We start from the raw sequence: 19661 nt of genomic DNA on the forward strand, positions 1-19661 counted from the left end.
ATAAGTACAAAGTGTAGTTAGCAGTAGTTGCCACTATGTTACAAATTCGAGATTCAAATTTGGCGTCTGAGGCAAAATTTTGCAAACTGGTGTATCACCAGTCTTGGGCTCCCTGAGCACTGTTCTACTAATGCTTTAAATAGGCAGCCTCTTTTAAAACAGTGGAGTATGTCTAACAGTGAAAGGTTAGAAGGTCTTGGTAAGTCTGAAATATATCCTGTAGTTTGAACTTCCATCTCGAACAGTGTCAGTAATAGGCTTCATTAAATAAAGGGGGCACAAAATCCCTCGAGGAGGGAATATACAACTAACTTATTCTCCACTTGCTTTTTGTATGCTTGATGTGTATAGTCCCTTGTCTCTTGAACATTAAAGTGACTTACTGGTCTCAGGAGGGGAAACAGTTTGACCTTGTTTGTAGTAAGTGAATGACTTATGAATAAACTGTTCACATTTTACAGGTGAATAAACTCTTTAAGGGCACCAACTAGTGTGCTGTCACATAAATTCCTTAGTCCCTCACTTGCAAAAGTTATGTGCTTGCATTTTTGCCCAGATGATGAATTTTGAAGGTCTCACATAAATTAATTTCCCCTTAGAGCCTTCTAGTAATTGCTAGACTCTGTGGAAGGAGCGGATTCCTAAAAACACAAGTTCATATCCTCACTGGTTCAGTTCTCCTGTGGACTCTGCTACGTTGCTCGGGCATTAGGGAAAACCGTGACTAAAAGTCTCCAAGTGTTGAGAATAAAAGATAGTCTGATTCTAATAAGGTGATTTCATTACATCCATGTGAGAGCTGAAAAATCCTAGTTGAGCCCTGCTATCTGTAATACAGTCAAAAGAAGAAAAGCATAAGGAAAAAATGTATTCTGTAGCTCCATTGACCAAAGTTCTCCTCCATGATTGGATAGTCACTGAAATTTTAGATTTAGCTTTGAACACTTCAGTTATTTTGTTTCTCTTGGAACACTAGTACTTATTTACTAATACAGGTAGGAGAGAGGTATGTGAGTTGCGTGGAGTTTACTGCTGAGGAGTTTTCATTTTTTGCTATTCTCAAATGCTCGGTAACAGTCTGATTCTTGACTTCAACAGCAAAGAGACTCCTTTAGCATTTAGCATACTGCTCTGTTTTTCTTTTTTAAATAAAGCTTTGTTTGAACTTACAAAACTTTTTTGCCTGTTCTGGATACTGAGCCAGTTTACTCATACCAACAGGGTATATGAGTTCCCTAAGCCTTTTCAAAAGGAAGCATTTAATTTTTAGTTATGTTAACTTTGATGAGCAGCAAAACCAGCATTGAAAATTCTTAGTATTGCTACATTGTAAAACTACCTTTTTTTTTTTTTAAGGAGCTACTTTAAATTTTTACTGTCTTAAAATCAGAATATCTGTACTAAATCACATTTCTCCATAGTGATGCAATTATTCCCAAGCCATTCTTCTCTTAGAGAATGAGGATAGAGAATAATTCACACTGTTATCACAAGGCATTTTTGTTAGGTTTATAAAATTGAAGCTGTGTGAGAGCAAACCATAAAGCCCATGTTTTGTGTAAAAGACAGATTAGGTAAAACAAGTTTAGATTTTACAGATTGCTTATTTGTTTCTCTTTCTGTTCTAAATAGGACTGCAATATTCTCCCACCCTCCTTTTCTGGTACTTTCCTGGAAAAAGCATTAGTGAGGGGAAAATGATGGTAAACAAGGCTTAGTTCTATAATCTTCTTTAACAACTGCCTTGCAAGTGATTTCCCATAGTTTCTGTAATGAAGCATATGGTGGTAATACACCCTGTGCTTCTGATAATGGGGAGTAGTTTCAGAGTACTCTCAACATTTTATATTTTAAGCTTTGTACGTGTATTTTCAGGTTAGGTTTTCTGTCCCGTGTAGATTTAATGGAATTTATTTTTATACGCTTGTTCTTGGTTTTAAGGGTTTAGATGGGGGCATTTCTGAATAAAACTTGTGAAGAGATGTTTTTTGTTGTTATAAGTAATCCATGCATACAGATTTTAGGAGGCTTGAAATGGCCTTGTGGAGAAAACAACTTGATAGAAGGGGGGATATTTTCTGTAATTTAAGTTGTCATAGTAACCTGCATCAAGACATGTACTTGGAATCCAGGCCTGAAGAATTTCAGTGACAATAAACATTCCAGTTGCATTCATCATCATCTTTTTTTTTCTCTCTAAGAAAGAAGCCATCTATTGTGACCTAATTATTTCATTTCTGTTTTTAGAAAATGGGTAGCAGTTTGCATTTTTTTAGCGCTATGAAACTTCCCTGGTAGAGTAAAAATGAAAAATTTAGCTGCTTATATTGGAAGTTGATATATTTTTTTGATAATGTATCTCAAACTATTTCAGATGGTAAGACAGGTTCAGTATAGTGGTTACTTAACGAAATATGAAAGAAACAGGATTTGATGAAGACTTGAAGAGATTGCCACAAACATTTATTAACATCCCAGTCTTAATATTAACAGTATTAGAATCTGGTTTTCATGGAACTCTGGGAATGTTATGAATTTCCTATATCAAATTGTTAATATTTTATTTTATGGCATCTCGTACTATAGTCTTAATAAGCATGAATGTATTTTAATAAAAAGGATGAAGTATCTTTTTTGTTAGCAGAATAAGTTTACCTTGAGAAATTTGTATCCAGACATTATCTTTAGATTTTCTGTCTTTTACAAGGAACAGTACAATGTTATTTCTAAAGAGAAAACTTTTTAGGGTTTGCTTCTCTCTTGCCTTCTGCAAGATACTGATTGCTAACCAAGATTATTTGGAGTTAAAAATGTTCTCCTGAAGCAAGGAACATTAAGAGAAATAGTGAGTTAAGGATGTGTGTGTCCATTCATTTTAGGAAACTTGGAAAATAAATTGGAAGTGTTTGTGGCTAGTCTGATTTTACAAATATATACAAAATTAGCAGTTATGGGATCTAACTGTAGTTATCTGTAATTGAAAACTAATAATACTTTTGTAGATCTTTTCCACATATGTTTGAGAAACTTAATCAAATGGATGATGTTTTTAAAAGCATAAATCAATAAAATTTGAATTCTAAAATATAGAAAGGTAGATTTAGAAATCCTAGATAACTGTGAAAATGTGAAGGAAAATAAAATCACCCATTATCTCACAGTTTCGAGATATTTACTCTTTCTATTTTGTAGGAAGTATCTATAATTTTATAAACAAAATCGAGATCCAGCTATTAATAGCCTAAATACTAATAATGGTGAAACACAAAAATTTTATCTCCTGTTAGAGTTAGCAACATACCAGCTGTCATCATTACAATCTAACGTAGCTTTGAAATATCTAGTTAGTGTATTAAGAAAAGAAAAAGGAGTAAGAGAAAGAACTATTGGAAAGGAGGATAAAATTCTTTGTAAATAATGAAAAAAATCACAAAGACGCTGAACTAAAAATAATAGAATGTAGTAAAGTTCCATTGTAAATAATGGAAATATCATGATGTATATAGTAATAATAACTAGTTCCAAAATGTGAGAAAAAAGGAGCCCATTCATAGTAGCAACAAAAAGTATGCTGAGGATTAAACTTCGTGAGAAATGAGAATGGTATTTAGGAAGAAAACCATTAAACTTTTCTCTCAGGGTGCAGAGACTCAGTATGGAAGACAATTCATTAATTATTTTTGATCTCTTTATATTGATTTGTAAGTTTAATATAATCAAAATCTCAGCAGGAAATTTTCACAGGTCAGTGATTCTGAATTTCGTATTTATAAGATAAGAGCCAAAACATATTTATATAAAGATAGTAATTAAAATGGGAGATTGGGATTGACACGTATACACTAATGTATAAAATGGATAACTAATAAGAACCTGCTGTATAAAAAAATAAATAAAATTCAAAAATTCACACAGAAAAAGGATCCCAAATAAAATAATCCCAAAGAAATCCACAGAAAGATGCATTATAGTCAAGTTATCAGAAGTCAAAGACAGAATTTTTTTATTGAAGTATAGTTGATTTAGAATATTATGTTAGTTTCAGATGTACAGTATAGTGATTCATTTTTTTTATAGATTATACTCCATTTAAAGCTATTATAAAATATTGGCTATATTCTCCAACTGTAAAAAATAATAATAATATGATGTTGATAAAGTAGACAAATACTTGAAACAGAATAGAAAGCCGAGAAGAATGTTTTATTGATTAAAAATTATAAATATAAAAATGTAATAAACATACTAGAAGAGAATGTTCATAAATATCTGATTTTGGGTTTAGGGAAAGTTAAACTAAAATACAGATGCAAAGATTTAAAAAGGAATGATTCATATATGTAATTACATTAAAAATAAAATAATTGAAATTTGCATATGTCAAATCACAAAAAGTATTCTATATAATGTATATATATATTATCATATATATAACTAAAGTTAATACCCATATGTAAAGAACTACTTAAGATCAGTAAGAAAATAATCAACACCCAATTTAAAAAATTAGTTTGTAGCTCTGTTTTTAGTTTTTTAAGGAACCTCCATACAGTTCTCCATAGTGGTTGTACAAATTTACATTCCCACCAACAGTGTAGGAGGGTTCCCTTTTCTCCACACCCTCTCCAGCATTTACTGTTTGTAGACTTTTTGATGATGGCCATTCTGACTCGTGTGAAGTGATATCTCACTGTAGTTTTGATTTGCATTTCCCTAATAATTAGCGTTGTTGAGCATCTTTTCTTGCGCCTCTTGGCCATCTGTATGTCTTCTTTGGAGTCTGGGATTGACATGTATACACTGCTACATTTAAAATAGGTAACCAACAAGGACCTGCTGTATAGTACAGGGACCTCTGCTCAATATTCTGTAATAACCTAAATGGGAAAAGAATTTGAAAAAGAACAGATACATGTATATGTATAACTGAATCACTTCGCTGTACACCTGCTACTAACACAACATTGCTAATCAACTATACTGCAGTATCAAATAAAAATAAAAATTAGTTAGTAGTTCCTACTAGTTTAAAAAAGAATACAAACATGGGGCTTCCCTGGTGGCGCAGTGGTTGAGAGTCCTCCTGCCGATGCAGGGGACACGGGTTCGTGCCTCGGTCCAGGAAGATCCCACATGCCGCGGAGCGGCTGGGCCCGTGAGCCATGGCTGCTGAGCCTGCGCGTCCGGAGCCTGTGCTCCGCAACGGGGGAGGCCACAACAGTGAGAGGCCAGCGTACTGCAGAAAAAAAAAAAAAAAAAAAAGAATACAAACAGATGTAGATCTAAAGATTTGTTTAATTTTAATATATTTAGTATATCACATTATTAAAGATTAAAAAAACATGACATATATATGAGTGACCTGTAAACAGTAACATAATAAAATGTAATTTTTAATTTTACAATAAAATGTAACAGACACATGTAATTCGTAATGTTGGCAGTGGGAGAAGTAAGAAAGATCAAAATGCTCATATAATGCACCTAGAAGGTAGACTAGTACTCTGTAGCCAATAATGGAATCTGTCTGTCTGTCTACCTACTTCTTTATCTGTAGATAGTTTTATTTTTTACTATTTAATGAATGGAAAAATGATAGTAATCTAAAAAGTGACAGCATAAGGACGTAATATAAATTATAATCTTGTATTTTTTAACTGTAATTATGCAGAAAATAAACAAGGAGGTAATATACAAAAGTGTTGATGATTATCTCCAAGTGGTAGAATTATAGGAAAATAATAATTATTATTAATATTACATTATTATTACAGATTCTCTAAAACAAATGTGTTTGTATTCAGAAATTTGAAAGATTTTTTTAATCTAAGATTGACCAAATGTCTAAGATTTCATCATATGCCTTATTGAAAAAAAATTACCATAAAGATATATTTATTGAGATGGACTATACACAGAGTCAAGTAATGAATCAAGATCATCAGTCTCTGGGCAGGGTTGAACAGACTGCATTTCCAGGCTACCATTCATATTAGACTGTGGTATATACCTGTGTATCTGGGATCGTGTTCCCTGGAAGGGTAGGGTCCAGCATCCCTGGGAATGATAAAGAGCAGTGTGTCCCTAGGTTTAAATCTTAGCCCTTTCCCTGTGCCTATTATATCAAGTGTCACAGCAGCTTAAATGTTCAAATATTGATTGCCAATGACATTGAATCAAAGTTAAAGTCTTTATAGATTAAATGAGAGAACTAGGACATTTATTTTAATTCCAGATATTTTGATTTATTATTTATCTCTGCTCCACTTCCCCATTGACTCCACTGTTTTGTTTACAATGATTATATCTGAGCAGGAAATTTAAGGAATTTTTAGGAAATAACCAGTCTCCCTTCTATCCCGTCTCCTCTTTCACAGAGATACTGTGCCTCTCAAGTCTTATGTATTATTTTGTTTAATTTACTTGCGCTGTTTTTCCTGAATATGGCTCTTAATGGTGACCTTGTTTTTTTCAGTAATGCTAATGGATTTGTTTACCTTTCATTAATCAAAGGTAACGATTGTTAACAGTTTCTTGGGTATCTTCGTGTACAAAGAACATGTATTTATGTTTTTTTTTAATTTGTAGCCGTGTGTGTGTGTGTGTGTGTGTGTGTGTGTGTGTGTGTGTGTTACACAGGATTCTTTGCAGGTTGACTCCTTTAATTGCCAGAATAATCTTAAAGGCAGATATGATGATCAGATTACACATTGAATTAGTCAGAGTTCAGTGAATATTTATTGCTGGTTTGCATTCTTCCATGTGTCTGAGTTTGTAAAAATGAGTTTAGTATGTAATTACGTGAGACTGTGATCGCATCTCCTCCTGATTGCACCGGTGACTATCGTTTTAGTAGAGTCATTCTCTATGACCTGGTTTCTATCCCAGTAAATTGAGGCAGTGCCTACGCCTACCTGAATGCAATAGGGAGAATATACAAAATCATTTTTTGTTTTTAAGATCTACTAAGGTAGTAATAATGTTATAACCCTCTTTCTAATTTTGCAAAGGCAGTTATCTAAAGTGGATTTTGTGAAAGTTACAGAAGAGGATGGAGTTCATGGTTTCTGCTTTTAAGGAACATATAGTCTCACCAAGTAAAAAAGGTTCACATCAGATGGGAAAAACAAAGTTTTTACTGCCAAGTAATGCCATGTTTTATCAACAGCTGAACTTATACACTCCGTCTCTTTCACTCTTCCTCTCTTTTACATTTCAGCTGGGGTGTACTTGCTTCTTAGAAATTTAGGGAAACTTATCCTGAACCTCCAGTTTCAAAACTTATGAAAATCTCCCCGTGATCTTGCTCAGTCTAGAGTCCTGTGTCAAGTGAGCATCCCTTCATCTGTCTGACTTGCCTCTGTTTATGGTCTTCACTTTTGCCCAGTGTTAAACCTGCTTCTTTTAAAAGTGGTTTCTATTTCAAACACGCGCACACAACCCCACTTAGTGGTTCCACTAAAGACCAAGGAGTTAGAGGAAAGAGACTCACTTTGCAAGAAAGACACCCTTGGTAGCCTTCCTGGCCCCTCACTTCATCCTTATCCCTTCCTTCCAGGATGTCCCAAAGAGCTGTGTGTGTCTGTAGTTTCAGAAATTGCCACATATCATCAGTATTCATCAATCTGGGTACCAGTCAGCTTAACCCATTGTTAACTGTGTGACCTTGAATTCTCTAAAATGCAGTTTTCTCACTTGAATGTTGGGTAAGAATAAATTATATATGTAAAGGATTTTGTATATAAAAAATTCAATGAATGATAGCTGTCATCGTTTTTATTAAAATAGTGTCATTTTTCCCAAATGCTTCAGTCTTGTTTCAGACACAGGCTAGATATATTTTTATGTAAGTAGACTTTCACTCTTTTATACTTAAGGAGACTATATAATTGTTCAAACCAGACACTTTGGAGAGTGAAACATGGTACTGTTGGTAATTATGCTGTGATAACAATGTAAACCATTGCTGTTCCAGGCAGACCCGGATGAGTGGTCACCCTGGGTATACTTGTATCCCTAGTGCCTGATTTGTGGTGCAGGCTCAGAGGACTCAGGCCATTGTCCATTGAGTGAGACGGGGGACATGGGACAAGTGAGGTCACATTTTTCTTTCTGAGCTTATCAGAAATCATTAAATCATTAAATTGAGGTTAACAATAGCTATCTCACAGGGTGGCTATAAAGATGAAATGAAATTGTGATCTTATAAAGCATGGAGTATACGTCTGGAAATTGGATACCTGTTAAATCCCCTCGCCATCTGTGCAAATTACCTTAGTGGCACTGATGGATAAGTTTTGTGTATAGATGTTTCTGCTGCGTATGCACTTACCTCTCATACTTCCTTTCTGTTTCTTTTGACCGGACATTGTAGGTGGCAATCATAACTAACTGCACACATGGTTCCACAGTTTACAGTGGAGGTTTAGTCTATATTGTTCAATTAAGCACTTTTTGACATTGAAAGGCATGAATTGTGTTCAGTAACCACACCTACTTTCCCTATAAGTTCTCTGTGGTATGCTTTTTTTTTCTTTTGTGCTTCCTATTTTTTGGATGAATCATAATCTAAATAGGGGAATTTTTTTTTTTGGTAAATATCTGTTAAGTATGAATGTTCATATGCATTTAATAGACGTTGTGTGAATCAAAAGCACTTGTTTTGGACGTCAATTGTAGAGATGTATTTCTTCCCTTGGGAAAAAATCTGTTAGCTCAACCTTGAAAATTGATAATATACATAATATACATACCAAATTTGATTTTCTTATACTAATTTATAAATAACACAAATCTGGGGACTTTCCTGGTGGTCAGTGGTTAAGAATCCGCCTTCCAATGCAGGGGACTAGGGTTCGATCCCTCGTTGGGGAGCTAAGATCCCACATGCCATGGGGCAACTAAGCCCTCATGCCGCAACTACTGAGCCGGAGCGCACTGGAGCCCGCCCACCACAACTAGAGAGAAGCCCAGGAGCTGCAGCAAAAGATCCCGTGTGCCACAACTAAGACCAACGCAGCCAAATAAATAAATAATCAATATGCAAAATAAATAAATAACACAAATCTGGAGGAAGTAGTAGACCTTAAGGTTTGGATCTTTTGCAGAAGGATAAGAGCCTTTCACCATAATTTTCCATAGCTGTTCATTTCATTAGCAATTCTTTTAGACATGGTACTGCCCAGTCTTTTGGCTTACAGTCTACTGGGGGATAGACAGACAGGTGGTGAATGGTTATGGTCATGTTATAAATTACACACCAGTGGAATGAAGGAGGTGCTATGGGAGCACATGGGGAAGTAATGTAACTGCAGAGGTTAAGGAGAGATGCTTGTGGAGATCATTTGAGCTGAGTATTTAAAAGTGAGTAGGTCTTTAGGGAGGCAGCAGAAGGCCTTCTAAAATAGCCTGGGAAATAGCATATGCAAAATCTAGAAAGGCACATAAGGAGCATGATGTGTTTGGAGATAAACAAGTACATCTTGGTGTGAATATGAATATAGATGGGAAGGAGATGGCTGATTTTAAAAAACAGGATTCTTAACTGATTCACTTTGTTATAAAGCAGAAACTAACACACCATTGTAAAGCAATTATACCCCAATAAAGATGTTAAAAAAAAAAAACAGGATTCTTATTCTAGTTTGATAGAAACAAGCTTTTCTTTTAGGGGCTCTGGGCTTTATGGTAATTGAAAGGATCAAAATTATTTATAAGTAAACAAAGTTCTAGTTGAAGGATAAGTAGAAATATTGATGGTTTGGAGTAACTTCAGATATTTCTGTAAGGAGAAAATTTATTCACACTTTTTATTCTTGATAATTTCTTTATAGTCTCAAGAAATTAAATATTTAACATATCTTTATTCTTCAAAAGGATATTGCTACTTTAAAATATTCTCACTTTAAAAACTAGGTATGAATAGATAACATTCAAAGCTATACTGTTTCCAGGCCATTGATTTAATATTCCTTTCACTTTAACATTTTCTCCTGTTAGCTGCTCCAGCCACTGGACAATTTTACTGTGCAGATTCTTTGCAAATTTTGCCTTGTCAGAATGGGAATTGTGTGACGGATGAAATGATTAAAGATTGTACATTTTTGATACAACAAATAGTAATGCTTTCAGGAAAACAGGCTGGTATTAACTGCTGTTTCTATCCCATTTTGCTTTCAAGGATCATTTGAATGTATACTCTCTATCTTTTCACTATATCGATCAAAAAGCAGAAATATAAATAGTGGTTTTTACTATTAACCAAGTAGTAATTTCATATAGTAATGTTATATTTATATCCTCACGTGAAAAGCAAAATAATGTCACATGGGTGACTTTACCTTAGTTCTGGCACCATCATGCCAGCGTCATTTCGTATTTTCCCTGTGAAGCACCATGGCATCTTGCAAGCACATACATAAAATCTTAATTTTATTTTTTACTTGGAAGGTACTTTGAAGATTCACATTTGAGGCTGAAGAAAGGAAGACGCATTTGGGGACTGATCTGCTCCCTCTAGACTTCTTTCTCTAGGGTAAAAATTCTCTGTTCTTCTCTGTGGTCCCAGTGCTGCCTAGCCCGTAGGTAAAGGTCGGTCAAATAGGTAAATACATCTCTTTGTTTGCAGAGCCTGAATTACAGTCCAGATCGTTTGATTCCCAATCAGCCCAGTGTTCTTCCCTGCACACTGGTACTTCCCCATACCGCAAAATGGATTTACATAGTAGCAAATTCCCAAGGTTTCAAGTTATGTGTCATGTGTAGTTGCCAGCCATTATAATCCCACCGCCACCTCACAAGAAAGCCAAGCTCACCAACGTGTTAGGACAAGGGGACTATCTGGGCTGAGAACCGATGGATATATTAGGATATTCTTGAATAAATTTTAATCCCTTCCTCGAGATGGATGGCACTTGGTGCTTTTCAGTATGTTGCTCACACTTCTTTTGATCAAACCATGAATCAGCAGGTGCTATAGGATTGTAGACTTATTTCCTGCTTAGTGTTTCTAAGCAGGAGAGATTCCTCTACCAAGAGTGTTTGGGACATTTGCGATGCCATTTGTGAGGACATTCAATCACTGGTTGCTACAGTGATTGAAGAGGTACTACCAGCAGTTAGTGAATGGGCGACAGAGAGGCCAGGCATCCTATCATGCACAGGTCAGTCCCACACAAAAAACTTAAGAATGGCCCACTGTGCTTTACCAGTGAAAGTCCACAACTGGGCTTAACTTTTTAAACACATACACAAAGCACTTTTGCATTGTCTTAAAATACAATTAGTTTCCCAGGAATGAAACTATTATGTAAATTAAGGGAAAGCGTACTTAATGCAGAACTTGAAGAAGAGTTGTCCCCTGACTTAAAAAACTGTGTCCTAGACAACAGTGCCCCTTGTAGCATTCGAGTTTCCTATCAACATACCTGTTAGCAGCCTGCACTTATAACTGTTGGAGTCAGGATATAGGTGTGAGTATCATCCCTCAGTACCCGTGGGGTTCCAGGGCACGCCTCAGATACCAAAATTTGAGGATGTTGAAGTCCCATAGTTGGCCCTCTGTATCCGTAGTTCTGCATCCACAAGTTCAACCAGCCGTGGATCGTGTAGTACTGTAGTACTTATTGAAAAAGAATCTGCATATAAATGGGCCCACACAGTCAAACTCATGCTGTTCCAGGGTCAACTGTACTTCATTATGTCTTGTCATTTACATACTTAAGTTCCTGTCTCTGTTATATTTCTCTTCTTTTCTGGCTTCTGTGTTGGGAATGGGAGATTTGGAGGTGGAGGAAGCGCGGGTAGAAGCAGTGAGACTCGTCAGGAGGCTATTGGAGTAACTCAGAGGAGAGTATGTATGGCAGGGTGGGTAGAGGTGGAGCCAGCAGGATTTCCTGACAGACTGGATGCTGGGTAGTGAGAGAGGGGAGTCAAGATTAACTGGAGGCCTTTTGGCCTAAGCACCTAAAAGGCTGCATTCTGGGTGGTTTGAACTGAGGTGAAAGAGTGTGGGTGCAACAGATTAGGGAGGTAAGATCAAGAGTTCCTTCTGAGGCGTGTTGAGTTCAAGTTGCCTACTGGACGTCCAAGTGCCAATGTTGAGTTGGCATCTGGATGTGAGGCTGAAGTGAGCTAAAAATGTGAATGTGGGAATTGTCAAGTGTATGGCATTTCACGTTGTGGTAAGTTGAATGAGATCACCCAGGGTGTGAATATGGGTAGAAAGAGTAGAGGACCAAGGACAGATTTGGGACACTCAGACAGTAGGAAAGCATAGGGAAGAGGAGCTTGAGAAGGGACACCAGTGAAGACAGAGGAAAACCAGGAGAGCGCCGTGTCCTAGCAGCCAAAAGCAGAAAGTGTATTGGGAGGAGGGGGGGTAACTGACTCTAGATTTAGTGCCATGAAGGTGGTTGGTGACCTTGATGAAGGGGTTTGGTGGAGTATGGGGGTAAGAGCCTGACAGGAACGGGCTCAGTAGAGTGGGAGGTAAGAAAATGAAAAGGGACAAGAAATGAAGGATAGGTAGTGGGTAAAGTGGTAGCAGAAGAAAGCTGTTTTTGGTTTTTGTTGTTGCTGTTTTTCAGATGGTAAGGTAGCTACTGGTTTATTCTCTGATCCAGTATAAAAGTCAGTGGACAGAGTGGTGATGTTGGAGCAGATATGGGCAGGCCGGCACCCTGGTCCCCTACGGGGCTCTTGTGACTGTAGCACTCAGGCAGCTGATCGCCGTAACCCTGGAAGAGCTAACTGATACCTAATAGATTTTGAGGCCCTGGGGCCAGAGGCTTTCTCACTCACTAGTGTTTCTTTTTTGTTTAGGAAAGTTGGTCAGCCACCAAACAAGAGCTTAGATTTTAGCCAGAAACTAAATTAGAAATCATTGGAAAATTAGAAGGGAAGGTAGAACCAGTCGCTTCTCCTTAGGCAGTGACCAGAGAGCAGCTAAAGTTTTTCCTTCCTGTCCACTGGGACCATCTTAACCGTTTTGACTTGCAGGCAGAATGGTGCAAGGTCTTTAGAATAAGTAAAGTGAGGCACCTAGGAGGGCGCAACATGTAAGGACGCACTCACTCTCAGAGGCGTGCAGGTAGTATTGGCACTTGACAATGATGCCTCCTTACATTGTGTGCCTTGCTTGCCACCCCTGAATTCCCCCAGCCCTGAGAATGGGCACTGTGATTTGTTCAAGGGACAGTAGGAAAGCTCTTTGCCCTAATTATCTCTTCTCATACTACCAGTTGGAGATGAATTTAATGTGCTTTAGTTAGTCAGATATTCCTCTTCCCCCTTAATGTCTAGTCGACTTCATCCACTGGAACCAACATAAAGAGGACTTGATGAAGAAGAAAAGTGTTTCTGGGCTGCAAAATTCTGTTGTTGGTGATGGCAGAGCAGGAGATAGTTGATTGGAGCCTTTGGATAGACAAGGGGCAACATAAGGGACTGTTGGATCCCTACGAGGCCAGGGTACAGGGACTGGGAATACAAGGGAGACTGGTTAGGATCAATCCTGTTTATGAAGACTGGAATAGATTAGTTAGATATTTCCCAGATGAGCAATATTATTTTTGATAGTGGTAGTTACTCTCCTAGGCCCTTGCTTCCTTTTTACGTCCAATCCCACAAGCACCTGAGTCAAATAAATGTGATGACATGATTAATTAAGTAATAAATGGAGATGACCCATGGACTTCTGTTTAAATCTAGTGTCTTTAAAGGTTTTGTTATCATACATGTAGCAATAGTAGGCCTTTAGGAGATGCTTTTTGAGACAAGTATATATTCTGCTTAATTGTTCATTTTATTAGATGGTAGAGTATATATTAATTCAAGGTTGCAGACTGCCTAGATTCAGGTCTTGGCTTTTCCCCTCATGAGGTGTGTGATCTTGGGCAAGTTTTATAACTTCTCTGTGGCATGGTTTCCTCTTCTAAAAAGTAGGGACAATAATAGTACCAGTCTCTAAAGATTATTATGAGAATTAAATAAATTGATACATTCAAAGCACTTAGCACTTGTTAATACTTTAAGAAGAACCGTCAGGCATTTCATATTTTAAAAGTGAGGAAACTCAATCTCCGCTTCTTCCCCAAATAGCATTATAACCGGCAATGAATGCTTGAGTGTTGGCTCTGTGAACTGTAGTTATTTAGCCTTTTTTCAATGGCTGTAAACAGCTTCTTGTATTTCTGAAGATGGAGGAATAGAAGACATCTTCCCATCTGGCCTCATGTCTATACATATCACTCTTGTCACCTAAACATAACTGTGCTCATATATTATTTTGTTATTTATTTATATCTTTACTAATCATGTGAGTGAGTTGGATTTTTAAAAATGGGTGGGGCCTATGATTAGTATCCAGATTTGTTTCTTCTTGGGCGTTCTTTGTCCATGATATTTCATTTCATGTGTTTGTCCATCTTCATGCTCGGTCCCTCCACCCAGATTTATAGAACCAAATTAAAGGAAACTATCTCCAGAATTTTAAAAAAAAGGTGAGATTTCCGTGCAGTCAGTAGCCTGTTATCCACAGGGCCTGTGTGGGCATGGTCTCGCCCTCAGGGAGCTTGGCAGTTGTGCCCAGTAATGAGAGCAGACTTATTCTTGTGTGGTGTGCCCACGGCACTGCCCTCCCAGCTTCTCTCCTGTTCCCAGTAATCCAAGTCTGTTTCATACACCCATGGTAAGGTGTGGCTTCTCTAGCAATAGTCACCTGGTGGGACAGCATTTTAGTGTTTGTATAACACTTTGAAGTAGAAGAGTCTAGTTTGATGCGCACAGCAAACTAAAGAGGGAAATAGTCTTATGAGTATTCTGCAGATGGAGAGATGAGCATCCAGGAGTTTAAGGAAGTTCTGGGTTAAAAGGTTAAAATAAGTAGTGAACCAAGGTCTGCTGACTCTTTAAATCCTGTGTCCTTCCATTTTCATTGCTTTCCAATCAGATTCACTCAGGCTCAGTAAAATCATATACTGTAATAAGACCTGGAGTAGTAGCCAACCCTATTAATTAGAAATCATAATCATGGAGTCAGAATTTCAAGCAATATTGTAATATTTGATACTGTTTTTAGCTGTTGAAAACTACTTTTTATAATAAAAGGATCTAGTTTCCTTTTAGTGATATTGTTCATTCTCCTGGTTATATATCATAAGCATTTTCTATCTAGCTTTAAAATTTTTAAGGTCTTTTCTTCATTTTTATATATATATATATATATATTCTTTGTCATTAAAGTAGATTTCATGTTGGTTGAAGTCTGTTTTCTTTCACTGCAGCTGGTGTTGAGTAGGCCTAGATTAAGACTCTGAAATTCTTAGAAGAGTGTGATTACCAGTTCCTATCCCATACTTGGTAGGTAGGTGAGTGGTCCCAGGAAGAGTAAAAAGGTTCTATTTTTGTAACCATTATTTTCCTAAACCTCATTCTGAGTAAATGGCACATTTCTGTATTGCGTGGACAGACCTCAGACCTGTAGCGTTGGTTTGGGGAGTATGAGAGGATGGCCCTGGCCCTTGGTTGCTTCCTGGAGTTGTGTCCGTGTGCCCTGCGTGAGCTGCCGGTGCCTCTGCTCAGCAGATGCAGCCACAGCTGGCTGGTGCCGTAAATCCAGTGACTTGCTGAGTGAGAGCTCACTCACCACAGCAGCAGATTTGGTCAGGGACCTGCCTTTCAAGATCACATTCAGTGATCGGTCACTAATGAGCCCTGAAAGACTCAAACTCCTATAACATTACTAATAGTAGCTATTTTAAAGTAATTACTGCATGCCAGGTTGTATTTAAGTCTTCATGTTCATTGTAACTTAGCTCTGACGAATTTAAGGATTATTATTCCCATTTTAGAGCCAGGGAAGCTAGTAATCTGTCTAAGGTCATACACCTAATATGTGGAGAGGTCAGGATTTGAACCCAGGGCTGTCTGACCACTAAAATGTGTTCTTAACCAACAGCTTCCGTAGGAGGGATGGTGAAATATGTCACGTGTGTATGCTGCCTGTGTTCATAGCAGACATAATTAATTGATTGTGGTATGTGTTTATGTTGAGCCCGATAATCCTCTTCAGCATTGCGTCCTTGGCATCTGTAGTCCAGCAGCCTTAGAAGGCAAGATAAAACATATGTGCTATCCTTAACTGCAAATGTGCCTGTATTAACTTTCTCCTAAATTCCAGTGGTGTGTTGAGATTGGGCTGATTTTGCTTTGGGGAAATAATAAATAAGGTAGATAATTGCTGTATTTTATAGGAAGAACAAACATGCAGTATTTTTCTATAGAAGTCTTGATTGAAGTGGAAAATTGAATTTAATACAGGTTAAATTCCATTTTAAATAACATAAAATCATCTCCGTGTCAAAAAATGTAAAACAAGTTGATTACTGATTTATGTTTATTTATTTGAAATTTTTCTCAAATGGATATTTGAAATAAAAGAACAAATTTTGACAGTGCTCATGGAGTTTGTTATCGTGAAATTAGATTTTTAAATTTTTTTTACAATCAGCAAAAACTGGCTGTGGAGTCTTCATTAAATTTTAATCATAGATCAAAGTACTAATCCTTTAAGAATTGAATTTAAAACTCTGTGTTTTGGTTAAAATTGTGGAAATTATTAGGATTACAGCTTTAGTTAGTCAGTCCTTTTTCCTTTCGACCTTACTACTACTTCAGCTGAAGATAGTGTTTTCTTTTTCAAATTCCACATATGGTCAGATAGACATTCCAGTGTCTCTTCTGACCCCTTGATATAAAGGGGCTCCACCCAACTGTGGGATTATTGAAGAGCATCTTTTTTTTTTATAAATTTATTTATTTTATTTATTTATTTTTGGCTGCGTTGGGTCTTTGTTGCTGTGCTTGTGCTTTCTCTGGTTGCGGCAAGCGAGGGCTACTCTTCATTGTGGTGCACAGGCTTCTCATTGCGGTGGCTTCTCTTGTTGCGGAGCACGGGCTCTAGGCGCACGGGCTTCAGTAGTTGTGGCACGAGGGCTCAGTAGTTGTGGCTCGCGGGCTCTAGAGCGCAGGCTTAGTAGTTGTGGCTCATGGGCTTAGTTGCTCCGCAGCATGTGGGATCTTCCCGGACCAGGGCTTGAACCCATGTCCCCTGCGTTGGCAGGCGGTTTCTTAACCACTGTGCCACCAGGGAAACCCCTGAAGAGCATCTTGACACGGGATTTTCAGGGTCAGAGTTTTTGAGCCAAAGACCAGTAATACCTACAATATTAAACTGTCATTCCTGTCTGCTGCTTAGTGTTCACATTTCTAGAAAATGCACTCTTCATTTTTCTCCTCTGAAATATGAGACACAAAACTGAGAAATAGAAAATAATTTATGTCAAAATATGTATTCATAGATAGGCCATTCTACCAGCAAAGAGATTACGGTGAGATTTTATCCAAATTCATGTGTAAGGTCATGGAAAATTGCTTATCTTTTGTGTGTATCTTTAAAGTTAAGTAACATTACACTTTGTTACCTATCGCAGTTTGCAGAGAAATGAAAATTTTCCATATTTATTTTCATAGTGGTGATGTTAGGAGAAGAGAATATATAATAGCTAAAGTTAGATGATCCATTATTGTGTTAATACGAAATGCTGATTTGAATGTGCTTTTTGGAAAAATGAATGAGATTAAGAGAAATAACTCATTAGTTGTGTTTCTTTAGTCACTCTGCTTTTTCTCAGTAGTACCGTTTCTGTTTTTTCTTTTTTTTCTTTTTTTTAAATTTTATTTATTTTTTTGGCTGTGTTGGGTCTTCGTTGCTGCGCGCGGTCTTTCTCTAGTTGCGGTGAGCAGGAGCTACTCTTTGTTGTGGTGCGTGGGCTTCTCATTGCAGTGGCTTCTCTTGTTGCAGAGCACGGGCTCTAGGCGCGTGGGCTTCAGTAGTTGTGGCACGTGGGCTCAGTAGTTGTGGCACACGGGCTCTAGAGTGCAGGCTCAGTATTTGTGGAGCACAGGCTTAGTTGCTCCATGGCATGTGGGATCTTCCCAGATCAGGGATCGAGCCCATGTCCCCTGAATTGGTAGGCAGATTCTTATCCACTGTGCCACCAGGGAAGTCCCTACCGTTTGTTTTTCTTTATTGATAAGGTTCTAGCTACTCATACTTTAAAAACAGAAGATAGTACTTCTCTGTAACACTGTGACCACAGACCCCACTAACTCTAACTAATGTTTACTTTGAAGTGCTGGTGGCCAGTTGGAGTTTATAATTTGTTACCAAATTACTATTATCTTTATTTTCATCCTGTATTTTGCCTGTCAGGCAGTCATACTTTCCAAAACTGTAGAGTCAGAACCTTCAACTGAAGAGTTTGTTTAAACTAGAGACAGGAAGAGCCTATTTATCCTTGAAACACATGAGAAATTCATTCATTTTCTTTTGTTTTAAACTTTTAAAAGCTGGAAGTTATTAAGGGCTGTTTTGGGGTTTGTTTGATTGATTGGTATTTTTGTTTTGTTTCATTTTTGGGTTTTATGACACTGCCTGGTCCTAATGTCTAACCAGTGCTTTTTCTTTGCTTCATGTATAGTGTTCCTTTAGATAAAGAAATAGTTTCTTGCTAAGTTTTACATATCTCAATAATCTTGGACCATGGCTTGCATGTCCAGGATTTTTCATGCAGTGGTACCTTAATTAATCTGCATATTCTTGCTGTCTGTTCCAGAGAGTTGCAGTTTGGGATTTGAGGGGTGGTACAGGGTGGGTGGATAGAAACGAAGGTGGGCTTTTTTAATGTGTTAATATTTTATTGAGGTATAAGTGACACATAACATTATGTTAGTTTTGGGTGTACAACATAATGATTTGATATTTGTATGTACTGTGAAATAGTCACTATGGTAAGTTAACACCACCTCCTTAACAAAAATTTTTTTTTCTTGAAATGAGGACTTTTTTTTTTTTTTTTTGAGGTGAGGACTTTTAAGGTCTCTCTTCGCGACTTTCAGATATGCCGTACACTATTATTAACTACAGTCACCATACCATACATTATATCCCCATGCTTATTTATTTCATAGCTGGAAGTTTGTGCCTTTTGACCCCCTTCACCCATTTTGCCCACCCCTCCACCTCCTGCCTCCGGCAACCACCAATCTGTTCTCTGTATCTATAAACTTGGAGTTTTGTTGTTATTCCACATAAAAGTGAGATCATATTATATGTCTTTTTCTCACTTATTTCACTTAGCATAATGCCATCAGGGTGCCTCCACGTTGTTGCAAGTGGCAAGATTTCCTTCCTTTTTATGGCTGAATAATATTCGTGTGTATGTATGGTGTGTGTACATACCACATTTTCTTTACCTGTTCATCCATCAGAGGACCTTTAGGTTGTTTCTATTTCTTGGCCATCATAAATACTGCTACAATGAACATAAGGGTGCATATATCTTTTTGAGTTAGTGTTTTTTCTTCTTCGGATGAATACCCAGAAGTGGAACTGCTGGATTGTATGTACTTCTATTTTTAATTTTTTAAGGAACCTCTGTTTTCCACCAAATTTACATTTCCACCTACAGTGCATCACCTTTTTTTCCATATCCTCACCAACACTTGTTATTTTTTGTCGTTTTATAATAACCATTCTGACAAGTGTGAGGTGATATCATGATTTCCATTTGCATTTCCCTGATGATTAGTGCTGTTGA

At 37.3% G+C, this 19661-nt stretch overlaps 1 protein-coding gene across 1 annotated transcript in view; it reads left to right on the forward strand.

Moving 5' to 3' along the window:
- The window catches only part of RASSF8 (Ras association domain family member 8), an 87178-nt gene that overhangs the window by 168 nt on the left and 67349 nt on the right, over positions 1–19661 (forward strand). The gene's annotated exons all lie outside the window — the stretch shown is intronic.

The sequence above is a fragment of the Grampus griseus genome (genome assembly GCF_964374135.1).
Source record: "Grampus griseus genome assembly, chromosome: 11".
NCBI classification, from domain to species: Eukaryota; Metazoa; Chordata; class Mammalia; order Artiodactyla; family Delphinidae; genus Grampus; species Grampus griseus.